A 15,891-nucleotide genomic window follows, 5' to 3' on the forward strand; every position below is an offset into this window, starting at 1 on the left:
GATTAAATAATATGTCCCTTGAAAAGGTGGTGGGGAATGTATGAAGCAAACCTTCAATGAACAACCCCTCTTGGTCAGAACCTGTACGGACTATCCTTGACAAATCATTTCAGTAAGCGTCGCCTCAGAAATGGCTGAGTAAAAAGATGTAGCATTTATTTCAATTATGTTTCAATATAAAAGTGAAGTGAAAGTGAAGTCGCTCAGTTGTGTCCAACTCTTTGTGAGTCTATATAGAGTACAGATGTCACTAAAACATATAATCTTAAGGACTATTAAACTGGAATTTCATTTAATTCCAGCCAAAGCACTGATGCTTTTAAACTGTGGTGTTGGAGAAGACTCTTGAGAGTCCCTTGGACTGCAAGGAAATCCAACCAGTCCATCCTAAAGGACATCAGTCCTGAATATTCATTGGAAGGACTGATGCTGAAGCTGAAACTCCAATACTTTGGCCACCTGATTCGAAGAACTGACTCATCTGAAAAAACCCTGATGCTGGGAAAGATTGAAGGTGGGAGGAGAAGGGGACAACAGAGGATGAGATGGTTGGATGGTATCACTGACTCAATGGACATGAGTGTGAGTAAACTCTGGGAGTTGGTGATGGACAGGGAAGCCTGGCGTGCTGCAGTCCATGGGGTCACAAAGAATCGGACATGACTGAGCAACTGAACTGAACTGAAATTTCATATAATAGTTAACAGACCTACTAATACCAGTTCAGACTTTCCCCTTAGGTTTGTGGAAGAATTAGATACGTATTAATTTTTTCACTATGCACTTGATTATTTTCTTCAACACAGAATTTGCAACCAACTAAAACCATCCTCCTCACCACCTAAAAACACTTCAATGCCTTTTAAATCATGTGTAAGCTACAATGGCATGGGCCCCTTTTTTTTTTTTTTTAAGAGAAAACAAAGCAGACTTTGAAGTTCAACACCTGGATTAGATTCCTGCTCCACGCTGTGTGGCCCGGAGGCAAATTACTTAACCTCTCTGAATTGCTAATTCTTCATCTATAAAGTAAGTTTAATAATATTAACTTTATAGGGCTGTTGGGAAATAGAAGAAGATAAAACATCCCAGGAGCCTAGCTCAGTGCTTGGAATCCAGTAGGCACACAGTAGGTACCTAACACTACTCTTTGATGGGAGGGTGTGGGAGTCACTGGTGACAATGAGGAAGTTCCTTTATGTCAGGGATGACAGCCTGAATGCCCACAGGGGCGGAGCATGGTACGTGAAGAAGGAGGCAGGCTGGGTGGGGTCCTAATAAAGTAGACATCCAACTACAAAAAAGTTGCCTGTTCAACGTCAGCTTATTATAGCCAAGATAACAGCCAGGAACATTTGTTAAGCTATGATGCTAAGGGTCTAAGGGCTTTGTATATACTAACTCATTTAATCCTCCTAACCACAAAAGGAAGGACCTATTATCGTCCACATACATGAGCACAGTGAGGTTGCTGCTGCTGCTAAGTCGCTTCAGTCATGTCCGACTCTGTGCGACTCCAAACACGGCAGCCCATTAGGCTCCCCCGTCCCTGGGATTCTCCAGGCAAGAACACTGGAGTGGGTTGCCATTTCCTTCTCCAATGCATGAAAGTGAAAAGTGGAAGTGAAGTCGCTCAGTCATGTCCGACTCTTAGCGACCCCATGGACTGCAGCCTACCAGGCTCTGAGGTTAGGTAACTCTAACCCCACCCAGCAAAGCCAGACTTCAACCTAGGCATTCTGTTCTCAAAGCCAGTCACTCAGTAACCTCTAGGGACAGTGAGTAGGTCTCAGGCTTTAAGGTGCAACAAATCACCTAGAGAGCTTGTTAAAATAAAAACTGCCCAATGCTTTAGTAGGTCAGGATGGACAGTGTATTTCTAACAAGCTCCTCAGTAATGCTGATGCTGCTGAACTGAGGACCACACTTTAAGAATCGCTGTTTTAGGCCTCGCCTCTTCTCCTAAGGCTGGTCCAGTGTGCCACATCTTTTGACAGACTATCCAGAAAAGCCAGAAATGTGTCTTCTGTATGACAGCTTATCGTATTTACATGCTCACTATGAATTCAGTATTTTAAACAATATTGTGCAAACCAACAGGCCAAATTTAGCTTCTGGGCTGCTTAGTTTCTGCTTTCTGTGTCCAAAGCATTTTTTTTTTTTTTTTTTTTTACCGTGTTTCTTTATTTTTGATCATATCATGCAGCATGAGGGATCCTAATTCCCTGACCAGGGATTGAACCCATGCCTCCTTTAGTGGAAGTATGGACTGCCAGGGAAGTCCCTGTCCAAGGCATTTTTAACACACTGATGCAACCAATGTTTACTGAGCATTTGCTACTCGCTCCTGTCATGGGGACTGTGCATAGAAAGAGGAGCAAGATGGATAAGAAGGTCTCACTTTGTGGAGGTTACAGATACGGTGAGGGAGCAGTGGATGGTGGAAAAGACAGAAAAATAACTAAAGGAATCAAAAAGATCTTTCCAGTTATGATAAAAGTACTCTGGGAAAACAAACAAACAAACCCAGCAGGGTGACAGGCTGGGTGATTTCCTTATCTGCAACTCTACGAGGAAGAAGGGAAGGTGTAATATGAGTATCACAGTGGAGAAGTGGACAAACAATGGTTGAATTCTGCACTGCATCCAACGTCCCCCCAGGCCGTAGAGGTCAGCCGAGAAGCACACCATCGCCGGATTTCCCTGCCAATACCAATTCCATGACATCACTCCATCTCCCACGGATTATTTACCTCATCCCCAAGTGTGGAAGGTCAAATCACCGGCATTCTGCAGCCTGCCTCTGCAGGTGAAATTTAGCTTTAATTGTCTAATTGCTACTCTGGCAACGGCTGCCACAGATTCATTTTAGAAATCGGCACAGGTGCACTCGGTGGCTGATGTTCTATTTTCAAGGACGAAAGGAAGGGATTAGGGAACCTGATGTCTTCTGCTTTAAGAGTTAAGATGAAGTTATTTTTTTTCCCCAATCAACTCCTGTTATCTCATTTCAATTTTCCAGAGTGTCTTCTCATCAGAAATTAAATTGGGTTGCCAAATCCCAGAGCAACAGAAATGGAAAGGTAGTTGGGAGGGAGAGGAGAAAAAGTTTTGGAGCTTATTAAAGCAAAATGTTTCTGTGTCCTTGAAGTACAGGCATTATGTAAAGGGGCTGTATGTGATGATAATCATGACAATGGTGAGGAGAATGAAGATAGTGATGGTCATGTGAAAATAAAATAATAATGATGATGCTGATGCTGACCCTGTCTGGCCCTTAAGAAACAGTCATTAATTAAAGCCACTGGATTCTACTCTGAGGTAGGTAAGAAGCCATAGGCCTACTTTACATATTGAAAAACAGATTAAAAAAAAAAGTTCAAGAGAATTACTTAAAATAGTTACTGTGTTCTTGATTCCAACAGTTAATTCAATTTCAACAAGACACCCATTTTTTTTTTAAAACATTCGGAAGACAGATATGCTGACTTTACATGTGCCTTAATTATTTTCAAGTCAGCACAAAGGAGATAAGCTGTAGCCGGGGGTATGTGCTTTTACAAACTCGACGTGTCATAGAATGAAAAATGCCAAGACAGAGCACGTTGATAAAGAGTAGGCCAGTAAGTGAATTCCAGGGCCCCCGAGTACATCAGAGCCCATTCAGAAACCAGCATGGGTCTCACCTTATTCCTGCAAACAAAGCATGCAAAGGAACGGGTATAAGAGAAGCAATCCATTAAAACCCCCAGGTACACATCTGGCCGTTAGTGATCAAGCTTTGCTTTCTGATTGTTTCATGGGCATGGGGAGGCAGTATGAGCAGAATTCAGAGTCTGAATACTAGTTACAACAATCAAGTCAAAAGCCTGCAGAGTCTCAATTTCCTAGCCTGTGGAATGGAGGTGATGACGATCCTTGCGGCCCTATCAACCATCGGGTTGCCATGAGGATAAAACGTAACACTATATCGGGAACTGTCAAGAGACAGTCAAACAAAAGCAAGGCTCTTAGTATCTCTATCTTCTCCCCAACTGGCCTTGGGAGCTGCTTGTGTATAAAGAAGACATCACTTTATATTTCTTTGTACCTCTTAAATATACTCTTTGTACCTGTACCGACATTATTACCACATAATAACGCGAAACGCAGAGCAGAAGCTTTGGAGGAGTTTCAGAAATCTTTGTCTACAAAAGAGTTCACCTAAGGTTTTCTTCAGTCAACGCAGTTAATGCATTTGAAATATGACCTGATTGCCCCCCAAATAGAAAAAACAGTATGTCAGTTCTAGAATAGAAATCATATCCCTTTTATTAAGTTCTTTGCATTTTCTCATATACTCTTCCCAAGAGCTCTTCAAAACTGATATAACTATACTTCATTTGGGATGAGGAAACTGAGACTCAGAGTTCAAATAAATTGTCCAATTTCACCTAACTAAGAAGCAACAGAAGCAAAAATTGACCTTGCTGCTACTGCTCTAAGTCACTTCAGTCGTGTCTGACTGTGCGACCCCACAGACTGCAGCCCACCAGGCTCCTCCGTCCCTGGGATTCTCCAGGCAAGAACACTGGAGTGGGTTACCGTTTCCTTGTCCAATTCCAAAGCTCCTGCATTTTCAAGTTGTGCTAAGCTTGGCTGGCAGATGGACATTGCTGTGGCTCTAAATGCCCACTAAACATCAAGTAACTTCTCAACAAACTTGGATATATTATGAAAAACTCAGTACTGTCTACAAATATTTCTTAGGAAATGACTCCTCTCACCAACGAGAGATAATCATTCTTTTGGACCAGTGTTCAATATATACACATCAATCTTATACGAACACTAGAAACCTGTCCCATTTACTATCTGAATTCTAGAACTTCGTGTACAAGGCACACAGGGTGGAAGACTGCATAATGGCAGGTTAAGCCAGGACCAAGATTCTCCAAATTGAGCATGCCTGAATGAGCACCTGGTCTTCCTTGACAGATCAGTTGATAAAGAATCCACCTGCAATGCTGGAGACCCCGGTTTGATTCCTGGGTTGGGAAGATCCCCTGGAGAAGGGATCGGCTACCCAGTCCAGTACTCCTTGTGGTTCAGCTGGTAAAGAATCGGCTGCACTGGGAGACCTGGGTTGGGAAGATCCCTTGGAGAAGGGAAAGGCTACCCACTCCAGTATTCTGGTCTGGTAAATTCCATGGACTATATAGTCCATGGGGTCACAAAGAGTTGGACACGACTGAGCAACTTTCACTAATGAGCACTTACCCAGGTAACCTGTTTAAAATGCAGACTTCCAGCCTCCATGTCACCCCATTATAATTCCAACCACTTAGGGTAGAGCCCAGGAAACAGAGTTTTAATAAACTCTGCAGAGCAGGTGGGTCTCACACTATACTCTACGTAAATAGGCCAAGGAAAAGGGCCAGGAAATTAAGGGACCAAGACTAGCTCTGAGGCACACTTCTTGAGAGGCCTTCAACAGCTCAACCAGCCTCTTTGGGAATTAACTCTGGAAATTAACTCTGTCTTGGGTATCCCTGACCCTCATCCTTTGTGGGCTGACTGGATCTTGTTTGCTTTAGAACTTCTTGAAGGGCAACACTATTCTTTGGTGTTTGGTCACCATATTATCTGCTACCCACTGGGATGTCCAGTAAATGCTTTCATTTTTAACTGTAGAACAGGCTTCAGAGGGGAGGCTACAAATGAACACTGTAAAGAAACCTAGGCCTATTCCAGCATTTGTAGGACTCTATTACAACCATGGAGTCATCTCCGGAGGCCAGAGCTACCAGCAATGACTTCATGCTCAGGTAAGTTTCTTCTACTGGTACTTAAGTGACTACAAGAGGTACCTTCCTTGTCAAATACGGTCACTAAGAAGACAGTACAAAGGCTGCTTGCCAGAGGGGGTGCCTCAACAGCTATACAAGAATGAATGAATGAATAAGTAAATAAATAAAACTAGGGTCCCAGGTGAATCTGTTGTGCAAAAAGTTTTGAGGACACTGTCTTTAAGAACTTTCGAGTGTCATTCACCACACTGGCAGTACAGAAAAACCGACCTCTTCCCTGTTCCAACAAAGGACGCTTCCCTTAGCTAGAGCACAACTCGAGCATAACCAGAATGTGTAGGCTAGTGGTCTCCATAGTGAATTAAGTGAAAATATTAGAGTTTATCTTTAAATTGATTTTTACTTAAAATTTAGGGCATTAAACTTATGGGTATTTTATACACGGTTTGACTCAGGGGCCCTCACTTGAGTTTTGTCAGACGGTCCTATGGCGTGCCTATGTGGCACTGACAGCACCCTGAGGAAAAGGCAGGAGAGCTACAATCTGGGACAGCTGACAGTGAGGTTATTGATTTCCAGGTTAAATGAGATATGGTTTATGGGATATGGGCACCTGGTATATTTGAACCAACATTTCCAATTGATCTCAACAGATTACTACAAAAAATCCACTATATAACTGTCTAATGAAAACACATAAAATGAGACAAATGGCTGAGTTATTGCGCCTCCTACTTCTGATACGGGCTCCTTTGACGAGAGACTATAAATTAAGAACAACTAGGAGAACTAACCATAATTTGGTAAAAAAGGATCAAGATGGCTCTTTGAAGTACACATTTTTGCATACTATGATTAACTGTGAATCTTATTTTACGTATATATCATACTTTGGAATACAGTCTTTGCGTTGCATAGTTGCTTATGCACAAATTTCAGTTATTCCAGTTTTCTCAACTCTGGCCGCTCATCATGATTCAGATTTCACTTTCTATAGTTTATTCACTGTGAGTGATTTGCATAAAGTATAAACATCACTGCTTCAGTCCACAAATCATTATTATCAATAAATACCAGGTGCACATTATGATCAGTGACCAGCCGTTTCTGTCAGTCTGCCAGTGACTGGTCACCGAGCATCTCAGTTCATGCACAGACAGTAAAGCATGTAGTTGTGTTGTCTTCTTGCCTCCCAATGATACCTATGCAACATGGAGCCAGGGTAATTTAATGAAGATGAACACTTAATGACATAAAGGCAAATGGTAGTGACAAAAAAGGGTGAAGATGTACGCTCCAGAAGGGGCTTCCCAGGTGGTTCGGTGGTAAAGAATACACCTGCCAATGCAGGAGACGTGGGAGACATGGGTTTGACCCCTGGGTGGGGGAGATCCCCTGAAGGACTAAATGGCAACCCACTCCAGTACTCTTGCCTGGGATTAAGGACAGAGGAGCCTGGTGGACTACAGTTCATAGGGTCACAAAGAGATGTGACTGAGCATGCACATATGTTCCAGAGTCAGTGACACATGACAAAAAAGTAAGGAGCTCTCAGTAACATTTCATGAAACTACAAAGCATAAAATGGAAACTGATCCCAACTTAGAAAGGAGTATGACAATCTGCCATGGTCCAGACAAGATGCTTCATCTGTATCATAAGATAAGAGGAAGACAAGCACTGTTCAAACTGCTCTTAAGGTTTGTCCAAAGAAGTAAAACATTGTAATCCTCAATGTTTCCAATTCTTGAAGTTGCAGTGTACTAAATATTAATTTTAGTAGTTTTCTTATTTCCCTATGCCTTTATAACCAACAGTAAGAATTTTTACTGTTTTGAAAAAAAATTTAAAGGTCACAATACAATTGTAAATTTTCACATTGCTTATTAAGATCACTCTGCAGTTTCAGCTTGCATGGTTATTTTTACAGTCCCATACTGTCATGCAAAGCAAGTACGGCCTGTTTCAGCCAATCACAGGAGTATGTGCATATACTTTATTGATAAGTAAATACACACTATTTGGCAGTCTGTGATCAAACATTTTCTAAAAGAGTTTTGGATACCTCTGGCTCAGACAACACTTACTGAATACTGTGGGACAGCAAAAGGGGAAAGACCACAGTAACGAGGAACAGCAGACAATCCAAGTCTCTTAGTATAGCTTTCTCAATTTCCACTGATGCAAGTCTTTCCTTCTAATGTCCAGTCTGTCCCCAAGTGTCAGCGACAGTCTTGAACACCTCTTACCTGGGTGTGCCCTTTAGGACTTCCACCACGCTGTTCCTCAAAAGCACCACCCAAAGGCTTGTTAGAAAGGCAGGATCTGAGACTCCATCCAAGACTCACTGAATCAGAATCTGTATTTTAATAGGATCCCCGAGTGATTCTTACACTCTAACATTTGAGAAGCGCTACTCTAGACTTCAGGCTTCCCTGGTGACTCAGATGGTAAAGAATCTGCCTGCAATGAGGGAGACCTGGGTGTGATCCCTGGGTTGGGAAGATCCCCTAGAGAAGGGAAAGGCTACCCACTCCAGTATTCTGGCCTGGAGAATTCCATGGACTACAGTCGATGGGGTCCCAAAGAGTTGGACATGACTGAGCGACTTTCACTTTCACTCTAGACTTCACATCTGATTTCCTATGTCATTAATCCAAGGAGTTAAGTGTACATATTACTGAGATCTACCTTTTAAGGACTTATTACTTCTCTAGGTGACTGATATCACTGAGGAAAGCAACAACAACAATGGTAAACATTTAACCAAGCACTCACTCTACACCAGATAGTGTGATAAACCAACTACCAATCATCTCCCACGAGACTCAAGTGATGTGTACAATGGGAATAATGATATTACTTCCAAAACACATACAGTAGCAGAATTGCCAAGGGCCTAGATGATGGTGGAGGTAGATGAGAATTTCAAGTTAACCTGTATACGTGGGCCTAAGGGTGTGTGTGTGTGAGTGTAAGTGTGTGTTTTAACTGCAGCAGGAAAAGTCAGTGGGGTGACCGTCTTCTCACTCCATTTTTCAGTCTCACTCTAGACTACCTCCGAGTTACTGACTCCAACCAGTAAATTGAGGACCTACTCAAATATGGGATGTAATATAAAATCCCAACTAGCTATTTTTCACAATTGACACGTTTCATATGGAAATTCAAGGGACCCCGAATAGCCAAGACAATCCTAAAAGAGAAGAGTTGGAAGACTATAATTCCCCATTTCAAAATTGACTATCAGTTCAGTTCACTTGCTCAGTCGTGTCCAACTCTTTGTGACCCCATGAATCACAGCACGCCAGGCTTCCCTGTCCATCACCAACTCCCAGAGTTTACCCAAACTCATGTCCATTGAGTCGGTGATGCCATCCAGCCATCTCATCCTCTGTTGTCCCCTTCTCCTCTTGTCCCCAATCCCTCGCAGCATCAGGGTCTTTTCCAATGAGTCAACTCTTCGCATCAGGGGGCCAAAGTACTGGAGTTTCAGCTTCAGCATCAGTCCTTCCAATGAACACCCAGGACTGATCTCCTTTGGGATGGACTGGTTGGATCTCCTTGCAGTCCAAGGGACTCTCAAGAGTCTTCTCCAACACCACAGTTCAAAAGCATCAATTCTTTGGTGCTCAGCTCTCTTCACAGTCCAACTCTCACATCCATACATGACCACTGGAAAAACCATAGCCTTGACTAGACGGACCTTTGTTAGCAAAGTAATGTCTCTGCTTTTGAATATGCTATCTAGGTTGGTCATAACTTTTCTTCCAAGGAGTAAGCGTCTTTTAATTTCATGGCTGCAATCACCATCTGCAGTGATTTTGGAGCCCCCAAAAATAGAGTCTGACACTGTTTCCACTGTTTCCCCATCTATTTCCCATGAAGTGATGGGACTATAAAGTTGCAATAATTAAAAGATAGTCTGGTACTGGCATAAAGATAGACATTTAGATTAATGAAACAGAATAGAGAGCCCAGAAATACACTCAAGCATCTATTGTCAACTGATTTTTTTTTAAAAGAGTGTCAAAACAATTCAATGGGGGAAATAAATCTTTTTAACCAGTGGTTCTGGGACAACTGGGGATCCACATGTAAAATAAAGAATTTGAACTGCTTCCTCACATCACACACAAAAATTAACACAAAATGGATCACAGACTTAACTGTAAGAGCTATGACTATAAAATTCCTGCATGAAAAAACAAGAGTTTTTCATAATCTTGGAATAGACAATAGTTTCTTAGCTCTGACCCCAATCACAAATGACAAAAGAAAAATATGGATATCTTGGGCTTTGTTATAATTAAAAACATTTGGTGCTTCAAAGGATACCACCAAGAAAGTGGAGACAATCCACAGAATGGGAAAGAAATATCTGTAAAGCATATATCTGATTTGGGACTACTATCTAGAATATAGAAAGAAACTTAACACTCAACAAGAAAAAGATAAGTCAAAAGTGGGCAATATCTGAGTAGACATTTCTCTGCAGAAAGTATACAATGATCAATAGACATGCAAAAAAAAATACTCAACATTCTGAACCAACATAGAAAAAGAAATCAAAACCACAATGAAAACCATATCTACTAGGATGATTATAATCAAAAGACAGAAATAATAAGTATTGGTGATGATGTGGAGAGATGGCTCCTCTTATGTATTACTGATGGGAATGTAAGACTATGTATCCACTATGGGACAGTTTGACCATTTCTCAAAATGTCAGAGATAGATTTACTCTCTGATTCAGAAATTCTATTCATAGGTATAACACCCGAGAGAAAAGAAAGCATATGTCCACACGAAACCCTGTACATGGATGTATACAGTAATATTATTCACAGTAGCTAAAAAGTGGAAACAACACAAATTTGTCCAACAACATTTGAAAAAGACAAAATGTGGTATACCCATACAATGGAATTATTGTATTATCCAGCAAGAAAAATAAGTGAGGTACTGATAATTGCTATAACATAGATGAAACTGGCGGAGAAGGCAATAGCACCCCACTCCAGTACTCTTGCCTGGAAAATCCCATGGATGGAGGAGCCTGGAAGGCTGCAGTCCATGGGGTTACTAAGAGTTGGACACGACTGAGCGACTTCACTTTCACTTTTCACTTTCACGTATTGGAGAAGGAAATGGCAACCCACTCCAGTGTTCTTGCCTGGAGAATCTCAGGGATGTGGGAGCCTGACGGGTTGCTGTCTGTGGGGTCGCACAGAGTCAGACACGACTGAAGTGACTTAGCAGAAGTAGCAGATGAAACTGGAGAACAGTTTGATTTAAGCTAAATCAAACAGGCCAGTCACAAAAGGTCATATATTATATGACTGATTTATAAGAAAGGCCCAGAATAAGTAAATCCATTGACATAATCTAGATTAGGGGTTACTAGGGCTGGGAGAGAAGAAGTGATGATGTTAATGGATATGGTTTATTTTTTTCCTTCAGACTAGGAAAATGTTCTGGAATTAGACAATGTTGATAGCTGCACAACTCTGTGAAGACACTAATGATCATGGAACTGTACACTTTATATGGACAAGTCATATGGTATATAAATTATTTCTCAATAAAGCTATTAAAAATTATTTAAATTAGGTCACTTCTGTAATTTCCCCACCCTTAAGGACAGCTTTGACGATTCAGGTCAGTGGCTAAAGCTCAGCTGCTCCCTTAAACCTGGTTCATCTTACATGTGGAATCTAAAAAAGTGATAAAAATGAACTTATTTACAAAACAGAAATAGAGTCACAGATGTAGAAAGCAAATGTACAATTACCAGAGGGAAAAGGATGAGGGAGGGATAAACTGGGAGACTGGGGTTGCCATATACACAGCACTATATATAAAACAGATAACTTATTAATAAGGACCTACTGTATGGCACAAGGCACTCAACTCAATAGTCTGTAACAACCTATATGGGAAAAGAATCTAAAAAACAGTGGATATATGTATATGTACAACTGATTCACTTTGTTGTACATCTGAAACTAACACAACATTGTGAATCAACTAGACTCCAATAAAAATGTTAAAAAAAAAAAAAAAAAGACCTGGGTTAGTCCTACTTCTGTATGTGTCTGCTGTTAAAAAGAGAAATATTTTTATTCTTGAGGAACAATGAACATGGTGATGGGTAGCCAGACAATGCGGTCCCTCCAGGCCCAAAGTCATAATGAATACAGTTGGCAATTCACAAGCCAGGCCTCCTTGGCAATTGTCAGTACTCTCCACGGATGCTCTTAGGTTGGGACCCCTCTCAGAGGAGGCAGTGAAGCCCACAGGGGAACTGAGTTCAAGTCTTGGTCTCTAAGTAATATTAACAGAGCCAAGAGAAGATGCTTGGGGTGGGGAGTGTGATCGTTAATGCTGTACGAGTGTGATACTACATTTCTCTCCTTTTCTTCAACTAATTAGAGCTTCATTTTAATTAGGCTGACTTCATCTGCCATTCCTTCTCAAATCCATATACTAGGTGAACAGGAGATTACATCCCAATCCAAACTTTGTACCCAGCCACATCTGAGCAGCAAAGAATTTAGAGAAGTTAGAATTAGAAAAGGGACTCTTTTTTTTTGTTTTTGTATAATTAATACCTCAATTAGCAGAGATATTATGGGCAATCTACATTTCAGTGATGACATGGCCCCCTGCCTGAGTTAACCCAGGAGAGGACCACATAATAAAAAACGTTTCCACATACCCCTGAGATTCCAGGGACATCAACTCACCAGGAAAGCCAGACAGACATCAAAATGCATGACTCAAAGTGCTCAATTCCCTCTGGTAGTTACTCATGTTGCTTCGGAGGAAAGAAGACTCTCAAATATCGACTTTAACATAAATATGTCTTTCGCTGCTTACTTTCCAAACTTTAAATCCTGCAAGTTCTTTCCAAACGTTCAGTTAAAAGGAAGGAAAAAAGGTTAATTGCTCTGACCCCCTAAAAAGACCCATGCAGACTAGCAAATGTGTTCACATGCAAACAGGCACACACAGAGAGCACCTTGCTCTAATTTTTTTTGAGTGGTTCGGATTTCTCATCAAGAATCTGGCAAGCTCGCCTGCTGGGTCCTGTATTCGTTTCCAAGCTCGTAGCCTACCCCCTCTCATACTTTCAGTCGGTATGTAATTTAGACCTACGCGGATTTCGAGTGCAGTGGCCAATTCGTAACTAGCCAGGGTTGGGGAGAGGGGTCACTGGTATGAACCCTGAGGATGTCGCTCATAAACTCTGAAATAAGGGACTATCACTTGTTACACAAGAAGCTTTTCTTTTTTCTTCTTAATGGGGTAGCTCTAACTTCCACGGCTCTTAAAGAGTTAAATGAAGATGTAGTAAAGATCTTAAAATGAGGCCTAAGAGAAAAAGAGGAATACTCTTTCCCTCCTCCAACTCCACTTGGGAGTTGGGAACCAACTTCCTGATCCTCTGTTTCTGGGCCAACCACCCCCACCCTTCTCTATTCTCTTCCCAAGAACCAACTGCAGCTCAGCCTGTTCCCTCTCGGCTCTGCCAGAAGGGAGCCCTCCTGCCTGCCTAGGACCACCCACAGACTCTGGGCTCTGTTTGGACAGGAGGACCCAACTGCAAAGAGGGAACATCTTGCCTGTTTCCAAAAGGAGGGTGAGTCACCTTGGTGGAAGCAGTCAGATCTCAGTAACAATTACGCCCCCGTCCTGACCACCTGACATGGCCAGAGCCTGGGTGGCACTGACAGCAGCGGTGTCCAAGCAGCAGTTGATGGGCCAACGCTTGGCTGGTTGAAACATGACTACATAGAGAGGGTTATAAAATATACAGACTCTCAAGGCCCATCCTCAGAAGTGCTGATCTAGTAGGTCCTGGAGTAGTTACCGAGAATCCGCACCCTTTTTATGCCTCCTAGGATGTATAGATGGACAGCCAGGTTTGAGAACCTCTGCTCTCGAGCCAGGACTCTAAAGATAAGGTCTCTCAAAGAGCTGAGATGAGGAGGAAATACAGTGGAGAGGAGGATGTGTTTCTTGAGACCAACACCACAGGATTCTATCTGGGTAGCTTTTGAAAGAGGAACCACCCGCATCCTGGTGTCCCTGGAGTTGGCTAGAAGAGAGGCGTAAAAACAAAGCGAAAACTTTGGAAGTTAACAGGCTTGGACTCCAGTGCCACCTCCTGAGACTGACAGACAAGGTCCCGTGCCCATGATTTCCAGGACTTCTAAATCTTAGACAACAAGCCAGAGCCTCAGTTTCCTCAGACAATTGATGGGGATGGTGAGGCTGAGGAAGGTAACTTTTTGTTGTTTAGCTGCCCGGGAAATCCCATGGACAGAGGAAGATAGTCACTAACAGTCATATTGTGCGCACTTTGCACTGGCCAACATTCTAACATTACAGATGCTAACTCCTGAGCGAGATGTGAGTAGGATGTAAGCCATTTCATAGAAAATACTTAGCCTACTGCCTTACATGTTCCTTTATGGTTTTCTGGCTTTCCTGGTCAGAAAGATGACTGCCCTATTGTCTCTTTAAAAAGGACATAAAAAAGTTCCACTTAGTTCAGTTCAGTTGCTCAGTCGTGTCCGACTCTTTGTGACCCCATGGACTGCAGCATGACAGGCTTCCCTGTCCATCACCAACTCCCGGAGCTTACTAAAACTCATGTCCGTTGAGTCAGTGATGCCATCCAACCATCTCATCCTCTGTTGTCCCCTTCTCCTCCTGCCTTCTATCTTTTCCAGCATCAGGTCTTTTCCAAGGAGTCAGTTCTTTGCATCAGGCATCAAAGTACTGGAGTTTCAGCTTCAGCATCAGTCCTTGCAATGAATATTCAGGACAGACTTCCTTTAGGATGGACTGGTTGGATCTCCTTGCAGTCCAAGGGACTCTCAAGAGTCTCCTCCAACACCACAGTTCAAAAGCATCAATTCTTCTGTGCTCAGCTTTCTTTATAGTCCAACTCTACTTGCCTCCAGCCAACACCTTCCTGGCCACTCCTCCCCAACCCCATCTTTCATTCTGTTTCTAATGTTGCCCCCTTGACATGACCATTAGATTCTGGCATGGAAGGAAGGCTCTGATTAAAACAAAACTATTCTCATGGAGGAAAACACATTCCTGTTAGACACTCATACTCCACATATAATTTACCTTTCACACCAGTTACTTAGCAGGATCCTAGAGGGCTTAGGACAGAGATAGAAGTCATGGAAAAGGAGAAGACAAGCTTATAAATGGGGTAAAATTTGCCTATCAAGCTAATGACCTTTATTTTAGGATCATAGACACCTTGCCAAAACTATTATAACCTATGCACTCTTTCTCCAGAAATTCCTATTTGGGACACACACGCGTGCACACGTGAAATGTTCTGCATGTTATTTCAGGGGATTCATTCAACGGAAGGCCATGAATGCATACCCTTGGAAAACTGGGGCCTCTAAGTTGAAAATCCATCAAAGGCTGGCAAACTCTTTCTGTAAAGGACCCACAAGTTGGTATTTTCACCTTTGCAGGTGTGTGGTCTCTCTCCTAGCTACTTACCTCTGCCACTGCAGAGGGAAAGCAGCCACCGAGGATAAACCTCATAACTATGTCTCAATACAACTTTATTTACAAAAGTATGCAATGAGCCAGCCTTGAGTTGTAAATTGCTGACCCCTGCTTTAGAGTTTTGCTATGCCACTGTGGGTCAAATGTCACTTGGGGAACGTGTTAGTCTGAAGCCTATTGTGGACTGTGGTCTCATGGTTGGGCATATCTTCCACCCTGCAAGTCACCCCAGTCCTGGCTGAGCATCTTCTGAATGTACTAACTAGTCTGGGCTTTTAGGACCACAGCAGTTCCAAGGAGGTGCTACCTACCTCTCACCCAGCTCTGGACCTCAGACTCTCAAGCCCCATGTGCCCTGAGCTACTGGTATTTAAAAACCCCTTCTATATTAATGAACCTAACTATCTAAACAGTCGTAATTTTCACCCCTGAAACACGCAGGTCCACATACATTGGCAGGACTTGCATGAAAGTGACGAACACAGTGACGTGGTTCTTTCCAAGTAGGTCTTGAAGGAGAGAGACCAGTAAGAATAGCACACTCTAG

General features: G+C 42.4%; 1 protein-coding gene across 2 annotated transcripts in view; it reads right to left on the reverse strand.

The window, feature by feature from the left end:
* Positions 1 to 15,891, reverse strand: part of PRICKLE2 (prickle planar cell polarity protein 2) — a 342,796-nt gene that overhangs the window by 235,500 nt on the left and 91,405 nt on the right. The window lies entirely within an intron of this gene.

This window comes from Bos indicus x Bos taurus, chromosome 22 (genome assembly GCF_003369695.1).
Source record: "Bos indicus x Bos taurus breed Angus x Brahman F1 hybrid chromosome 22, Bos_hybrid_MaternalHap_v2.0, whole genome shotgun sequence".
In the NCBI taxonomy this organism is placed as follows: Eukaryota; Metazoa; Chordata; class Mammalia; order Artiodactyla; family Bovidae; genus Bos; species Bos indicus x Bos taurus.